This window comes from Hypanus sabinus, unplaced genomic scaffold, assembly GCF_030144855.1.
Source record: "Hypanus sabinus isolate sHypSab1 unplaced genomic scaffold, sHypSab1.hap1 scaffold_198, whole genome shotgun sequence".
NCBI lineage: Eukaryota > Metazoa > Chordata > Chondrichthyes > Myliobatiformes > Dasyatidae > Hypanus > Hypanus sabinus.
This window is the reverse complement of record NW_026780078.1, coordinates 284726-291877: the sequence shown is the minus strand read 5'-3', so window position 1 is coordinate 291877 and position 7152 is coordinate 284726. Positions and strand designations below refer to the sequence as shown.

Here is a 7152-nt window from a genome sequence, read left to right as displayed (position 1 = left end):
ACTTGCTCAACCTTTCTCTGTAACTTAGGTGCTGAAACCCCGGTAACATTCTAGTAAATCTCCTCTGTTCGAAGAATAAAGACCAAACTTGTTCAACCTTTCTCTGTAACTTAGGTGCTGGAACCCAGGTAACATTCTAGTAAATCTCCTCTGTACAAAAATAAAGACCTAACTTACTCAACCATTCTCTGTTACTTAGGTGCTGAAACCCAGGTAACATTCTAGTAAATCTCCTCTGTACAAAGAATAAAGACCAAACTTGTTCAACCTTTCTCTGTAACTCACGTGCTGAAACCCAGGTAACATTCTGGTAAATCTCCTCTGTACAAAGAATACAAACCGAACTTGTTCAACCTTTGCCTGCAACTTGGATGCTGAAACCTAGGTAACATTCTGGTAAATCTCATCTGTACAAAGAATACAGACCTAACTTGTTCATCCTTTCCCTGTAACCTAGGTGCTGAAACCCAGGTAACATTCTAGTAAATCTCCTCTGTACAAAGAATAAAGACCTAACATGTTCAACCTATCCCTGTAACTTAGGTTCTGAATCCCAGGTAACATTCTAGTAAATCTCATCTGTACAAAGAATAAAGACCTAACATGTTCAACCTATCCCTGTAACTTAGGTGCTGAAACCCAGGTAACATTCTAGTAAATCTCCACAGTTCAAAGAATAAAGCCCTAACTATTTCAACCTTTGTCTGTAACTTGGGTGCTGAAACCCAGGTAACATTCTAGTAAATCTCCTCTGTGCAAAGAATAAAGACCTAACATGTTCAACCTATCCCTGTAACTTAGGTGCTGAAACTCAGGTAACATTCTAGCAAATCTCCTCTGTGCAAAGAATAAAGACCTAACATGTTCAACCTATCCCTGTAACTTAGGTGCTGAAACCCAGGTAACATTCTAGTAAATCTCCACTGTTCAAAGTTTAAAGCCCTAACTATTTCAACCTTTGCCTGTAACTTGGGTGCTGAAACCCAGGTAACAATCTAGTTAATATCCGCTGTCCAAAGAATAAAGACCTAACTTGTTCAACCTTTCCCTGTAACTTAGGTGCTGAAACCCAGGTAACATTCTAGTAAATCTCCTCTGTACAAGGAATAAAGTCCTAACTTGTTCAGCCTTTCCCTGTAACTTAGGTGTTGAAACCCAGGTAACATTCTAGAAAATATCTTCTGTACAACAATAAAAACCTAACTTGTTCATCCTTTCTCTGTTACTTAGGTGCTGAAACCTAGGTAACATTCTAGTTAATCTCCTCTGTACAAAGAATAAAGACCTAACTTGCTCAACCTTTCTCTGCAACTTAGGTGCTGAAACCCAGGTAACATTCTAGTAAATCTCCTCTGTACAAAGAATAAAGACCAAACTTGTTCAACCTTTCTCTTTAACTTAGTTGCTGAAACCCAGGTAACATTCTAGTAAATCTCCTCTGTACAAAGAATACAAACCGAACTTGTTCAACCTTTCTCTGTAACTCACGTGCTGAAATCCAGGTAACATTGTAGTAAATCTCCTCTGTACAAAGAATAAAGCCCTAACTTTTTCAACCTTTGCCTGTAACTTGGGTGCTGAAATCCAGGTAACTTTCTAGTAAATCTCCTCTGTACAAAGAATAAAGACCTAACTTGCTCAACCTTTCTCTTTAACTTAGTTGCTGAAACCCAGGTAACATTCTAGTAAATCTCCTCTGTACAAAGAATACAAACCGAACTTGTTCAACCTTTGCCTGTAACTTGGATGCTGAAACCTAGGTAACATTCTAGTAAATCTCCTCTGTACAAAGAATAAAGACCTATCTTGTACAACCTTTCCCTGTAACTTAGGTGCTGGAACCCAGGTAACATTCTAGTAAATCTCCTCTGCACAAAGAATAAAGACCTAACTTGTTCAACCTTTCTCTGTAACTTAGGTGCTGGAACCCAGGTAACATTCTAGTAAATCTCCTCTGCACAAAGAATAAAGACCTAACTTGCTCAACCTTTCTCTGTAACTTAGGTGCTGAAACCCCGGTAACATTCTAGTAAATCTCCTCTGTACAAAGAATAAAGACCTAACATGTTCAACCTATCCCTGTAACTTAGGTGCTGAAACCCAGGTTACATTCTAGTAAATCTCATCTGTACAAAGAATAAAGACCTAATATGTTCAACCTTTGCCTGTAACTTGGGTGCTGAAACCCAGGTAACATTCTAGTATATCCCCTCTCTACAAAGAATAAAGACCTAACTGGTTCAACTTTTCCTTGTAACTTAGGTGCTGGAACCCAGGTAACATTCCAGTAAATATCCTCTGCACAAAGAATAAAGACCTAACTTGTTCAACCTTTCTCTGTAACTTGGATGCTGAAACCTAGGTAACATTCTAGTAAATCTCCTCTGTACAAAGAATAAAGACCTATCTGGTTCAACCTTTCCCTGTAACTTAGGTGCTGGAACCCAGGTAACATTCTAGTAAATCTCCTCTGCACAAAGAATAAAGACCTAACTGGTTCAACCTTTCTCTGTAACTTAGGTGCTGGAACCCAGGTAACATTCTAGTAAATCTCCTTTATACAAAGAATACAGACCTAACTTGTTCATCCTTTCCCTGTAACCTAGGTGCTGAAACCCAGGTAACATTCTAGTAAATCTCCTCTGTACAAAGAATAAAGACGTAACTTGTTCAACCTTTCTCTGTAACGTAGGTGCTGGAACCCAGGTAACATTCTAGTAAATCTCCTCTGTACAAAGAATACAGACCTAACTTGCTCAACCTTTCTCTGTAACTTAGGGGCTGAAACAGAGGTAACATTCTAGTAAATCTCCTCTGTCCAAAGAATAAAGACCAAACTTGTTCAACCTTTCTCTGTAACTCACGTGCTGAAACCCAGGTAACATTGTAGTAAATCTCCTCTGTACAAAGAATAAAGCCCTAACTTTTTCAACCTTTGCCTGTAACTTGGGTGCTGAAACCCAGGTAACTTTCTAGTAAATCTCCTCTGTACAAAGAATAAAGACCTAACTTGCTCAACCTTTCTCTTTAACTTAGTTGCTGAAACCCAGGTAACATTCTAGTAAATCTCCTCTGTACAAAGAATACAAACCGAACTTGTTCAACCTTTGCCTGTAACTTGGATGCTGAAACCTAGGTAACATTCTAGTAAATCTCCTCTGTACAAAGAATAAAGACCTATCTTGTTCAACCTTTCCCTGTAACTTAGGTGCTGGAACCCAGGTAACATTCTAGTAAATCTCCTCTGCACAAAGAATAAAGACCTAACTTGTTCAACCTTTCTCTGTAACTTAGGTGCTGGAACCCTGGTAACATTCTAGTAAATCTCCTCTGTACAAAGAATAAAGACCTAACTTGCTCAACCTTTCTCTGTAACTTAGGTGCTGAAACCCCGTTAACATTCTAGTAAATCTCCTCTGTCCAAAGAATAAAGACCAAAATTGTTCAACCTTTCTATGTAACTTAGGTGCTGGAACCCAGGTAACATTCTAGTAAATCTCCTCTGTACAAAGAATAAAGATCTAACTTGCTCAACCTTTCTCTGTAACTCACGTGCTGAAACCCAGGTAACATTCTAGGAAATCTCCTCTGTACAAAGAATAAAGACCAAACATGTTCAACCTTTCCCTGTAACGTGGGTGCTGAAACCTAGGTAACATTCTGGTAAATCTCATCTGTACAAAGAATACAGACCTAACTTGTTCATCCTTTCCCTGTAACCTAGGTGCTGAAACCCAGGTAACATTCTAGTATATTCCCTCTCTACAAAGAATAAAGACCTAACTTGTTCAACTTTTCCTTCTAACTTAGGTGCTGGAATTCAGGTAACATTCTAGCAAATCTCCTCTGTCCAAAGAATAAACACCTAACTTGTTCAACCTTTCCCTGTAACTTAGGTCTTGAAACCCAGGTAACATTCTGGTAAATCTCTTCTGTACAACAATAAAAACCTAACTTGTTCATCCTTTCTCTGTAACTTAGGTGCTCAAACCTAGGTAACATTCTAGTAAATCTCCTCTGTACAAAGAATAAAGACCTGACATCTTCAACCTATCCCTGTAACCTAGGTGCTGAAACCCAGGTAACATTCTTGTAAATCTCCTCTGTACAAAGAATAAAGACCTAATTTGTTCGACCTTTCCCTGTAACTTAGGTGCTGAAAATCAAGTAACATTCTAGTAAATCTCCTCTGTACAAAGAATAAAGACCTAACATGTTCAACCTATCCCTGTAACGTCGGTGCTGAAACCCAGGTAACATTCTAGTAAATCTCATCAGTACAAAGAAGAAAGACCTAACTTGTTCAACCTTTGCCTGTAACTTGAGTGCAGAAACCCAGGTAAAATTCTAGTATATCCCCTCTCTACAAAGAATAAAGACATAACTTGTTCAACCTTTGCCTGTAACTTGGGAGCTGAAACCTAGGTAACATTCTAGTAAATCTCCTCTGTACAAAGAATAAAGACCTAACTTGCTCAACCTTTCTCTGTAACTCAGTTGCTGAAACCCCGGTAACATTCTAGTAAATCTCCTCTGTCCAAAGAGTAAAGACCAAACTTGTTCAACCTTTCTCTGTAACTTAGGTGCTGGAACCCAGGTAACATTCTAGTAAATCTCCTCTGTACAAAGAATAAAGACATAACTTGTTCAACCTTTCCCTGTAACTTAGGTGCTGAAACCCAGGCAACATACTAGTAAATCTCCTGTGCACAAAGAATAAAGACCTAACTTATTCAACCTTTGCCTGTAGCTTAGGTGCTGAAACCCAGGTAACATTCTAGTAAATCTCCTCTGTACAAAGAATAAAGACCTAACTTGCTCAACCTTTCTCTGTAACTTAGGTGCTGAAACCCCGGTAACATTATAGTAAATCTCCTCTGTTCGAAGAATAAAGACCAAACTTGTTCAACCTTTCTCTGTAACTTAGGTGCTGGAACCCAGGTAACATTCTAGTAAATCTCCTCTGTACAAAAATAAAGACCTAACTTACTCAACCATTCTCTGTTACTTAGGTGCTGAAACCCAGGTAACATTCTAGTAAATCTCCTCTGTACAAAGAATAAAGACCAAACTTGTTCAACCTTTCTCTGTAACTCACGTGCTGAAACCCAGGTAACATTCTAGTAAATCTCCTCTGTACAAAGAATAAAGACCTAACTTGCTCAACCTTTCTTTTTAACTTAGGTGCTGAAACCCAGGTAACATTCTGGTAAATCTCCTCTGTACAAAGAATACAAACCGAACTTGTTCAACCTTTGCCTGCAACTTGGATGCTGAAACCTAGGTAACATTCTGGTAAATCTCATCTGTACAAAGAATACAGACCTAACTTGTTCATCCTTTCCCTGTAACCTAGGTGCTGAAACCCAGGTAACATTCTAGTAAATCTCCTCTGTACAAAGAATAAAGACCTAACATGTTCAACCTATCCCTGTAACTTAGGTTCTGAATCCCAGGTAACATTCTAGTAAATCTCATCTGTACAAAGAATAAAGACCTAACATGTTCAACCTATCCCTGTAACTTAGGTGCTGAAACCCAGGTAACATTCTAGTAAATCTCCACAGTTCAAAGAATAAAGCCCTAACTATTTCAACCTTTGCCTGTAACTTGGGTGCTGAAACCCAGGTAACATTCTAGTAAATCTCCTCTGTGCAAAGAATAAAGACCTAACATGTTCAACCTATCCCTGTAACTTAGGTGCTGAAACTCAGGTAACATTCTAGCAAATCTCCTCTGTGCAAAGAATAAAGACCTAACATGTTCAACCTATCCCTGTAACTTAGGTGCTGAAACCCAGGTAACATTCTAGTAAATCTCCACTGTTCAAAGTTTAAAGCCCTAACTATTTCAACCTTTGCCTGTAACTTGGGTGCTGAAACCCAGGTAACAATCTAGTTAATATCCGCTGTCCAAAGAATAAAGACCTAACTTGTTCAACCTTTCCCTGTAACTTAGGTGCTGAAACCCAGGTAACATTCTAGTAAATCTCCTCTGTACAAGGAATAAAGTCCTAACTTGTTCAGCCTTTCCCTGTAACTTAGGTGTTGAAACCCAGGTAACATTCTAGAAAATATCTTCTGTACAACAATAAAAACCTAACTTGTTCATCCTTTCTCTGTTACTTAGGTGCTGAAACCTAGGTAACATTCTAGTTAATCTCCTCTGTACAAAGAATAAAGACCTAACTTGCTCAACCTTTCTCTGCAACTTAGGTGCTGAAACCCAGGTAACATTCTAGTAAATCTCCTCTGTACAAAGAATAAAGACCAAACTTGTTCAACCTTTCTCTGTAACTCACGTGCTGAAACCCAAGTAACATTCTAGTAAATCTCCTCTGTACAAAGAATAAAGACCTAATTTGCTCAACCTTTCTCTTTAACTTAGGTGCTGAAACCCAGGTAACATTCTGGTAAATCTCCTCTGTACAAAGAATACAAACCGAACTTGTTCAACCTTTGCCTGTAACTTGGATGCTGAAACCTAGGTAACATTCTGGTAAATCTCATCTGTAGAAAGAATACAGACCTAACTTGTTCATCCTTTCCCTGTAACCTAGGAGCTGAAACCCAGGTAACATTCTAGTAAATCTCCTCTGTACAAAGAATAAAGACCTAACATTTTCAACCTATCCCTGTAACTTAGGTGCTGAATCCCAGGTAATATTCTAGTAAATCCCATCTGTACAAAGAATAAAGACCTAACTTGTTCAACCTTTGCCTGTAACTTGGGTGCTGAAACCCAGGTAACATTCTAGTAAATCTCCTCTGTGCAAAGAATAAAGACCTAACATGTTCAACCTATGCCTGTAACTCACGTGCTGAAACCCAGGTAACATTCTAGTAAATCTCCTCTGTACAAAGAATAAAGACCAAACATGTTCAACCTTTCCCTGTAACGTGGGTGCTGAAACCTAGGTAACATTCTGGTAAATCTCATCTGTACAAAGAATACAGACCTAACTTGTTCATCCTTTCCCTGTAACCTAGGTGCTGAAACCCAGGTAACATTCTAGTAAATCTCCTCTGTACAAAGAATAAAGACCTAACATGTTCAACCTTTGCCTGTAACTTGGGTGCTGAAACCCAGGTAACATTCTAGTATATCACCTCTCTACAAAGAATAAAGACCTAACTTGTTCAACTTTTCCTT

At 38.6% G+C, this 7152-nt stretch overlaps 1 long non-coding RNA gene across 1 annotated transcript; it reads left to right on the top strand.

Moving 5' to 3' along the window:
- The first annotated feature begins 316 nt into the window (after positions 1–316).
- LOC132387553 (uncharacterized) lies at positions 317–6465 on the top strand. Its single transcript, XR_009509927.1, has 3 exons — positions 317–385; positions 5185–5284; positions 6388–6465. It is a non-coding gene; the product is annotated as an uncharacterized LOC132387553 (long non-coding RNA).
- The last annotated feature ends 687 nt before the right edge of the window (positions 6466–7152 follow it).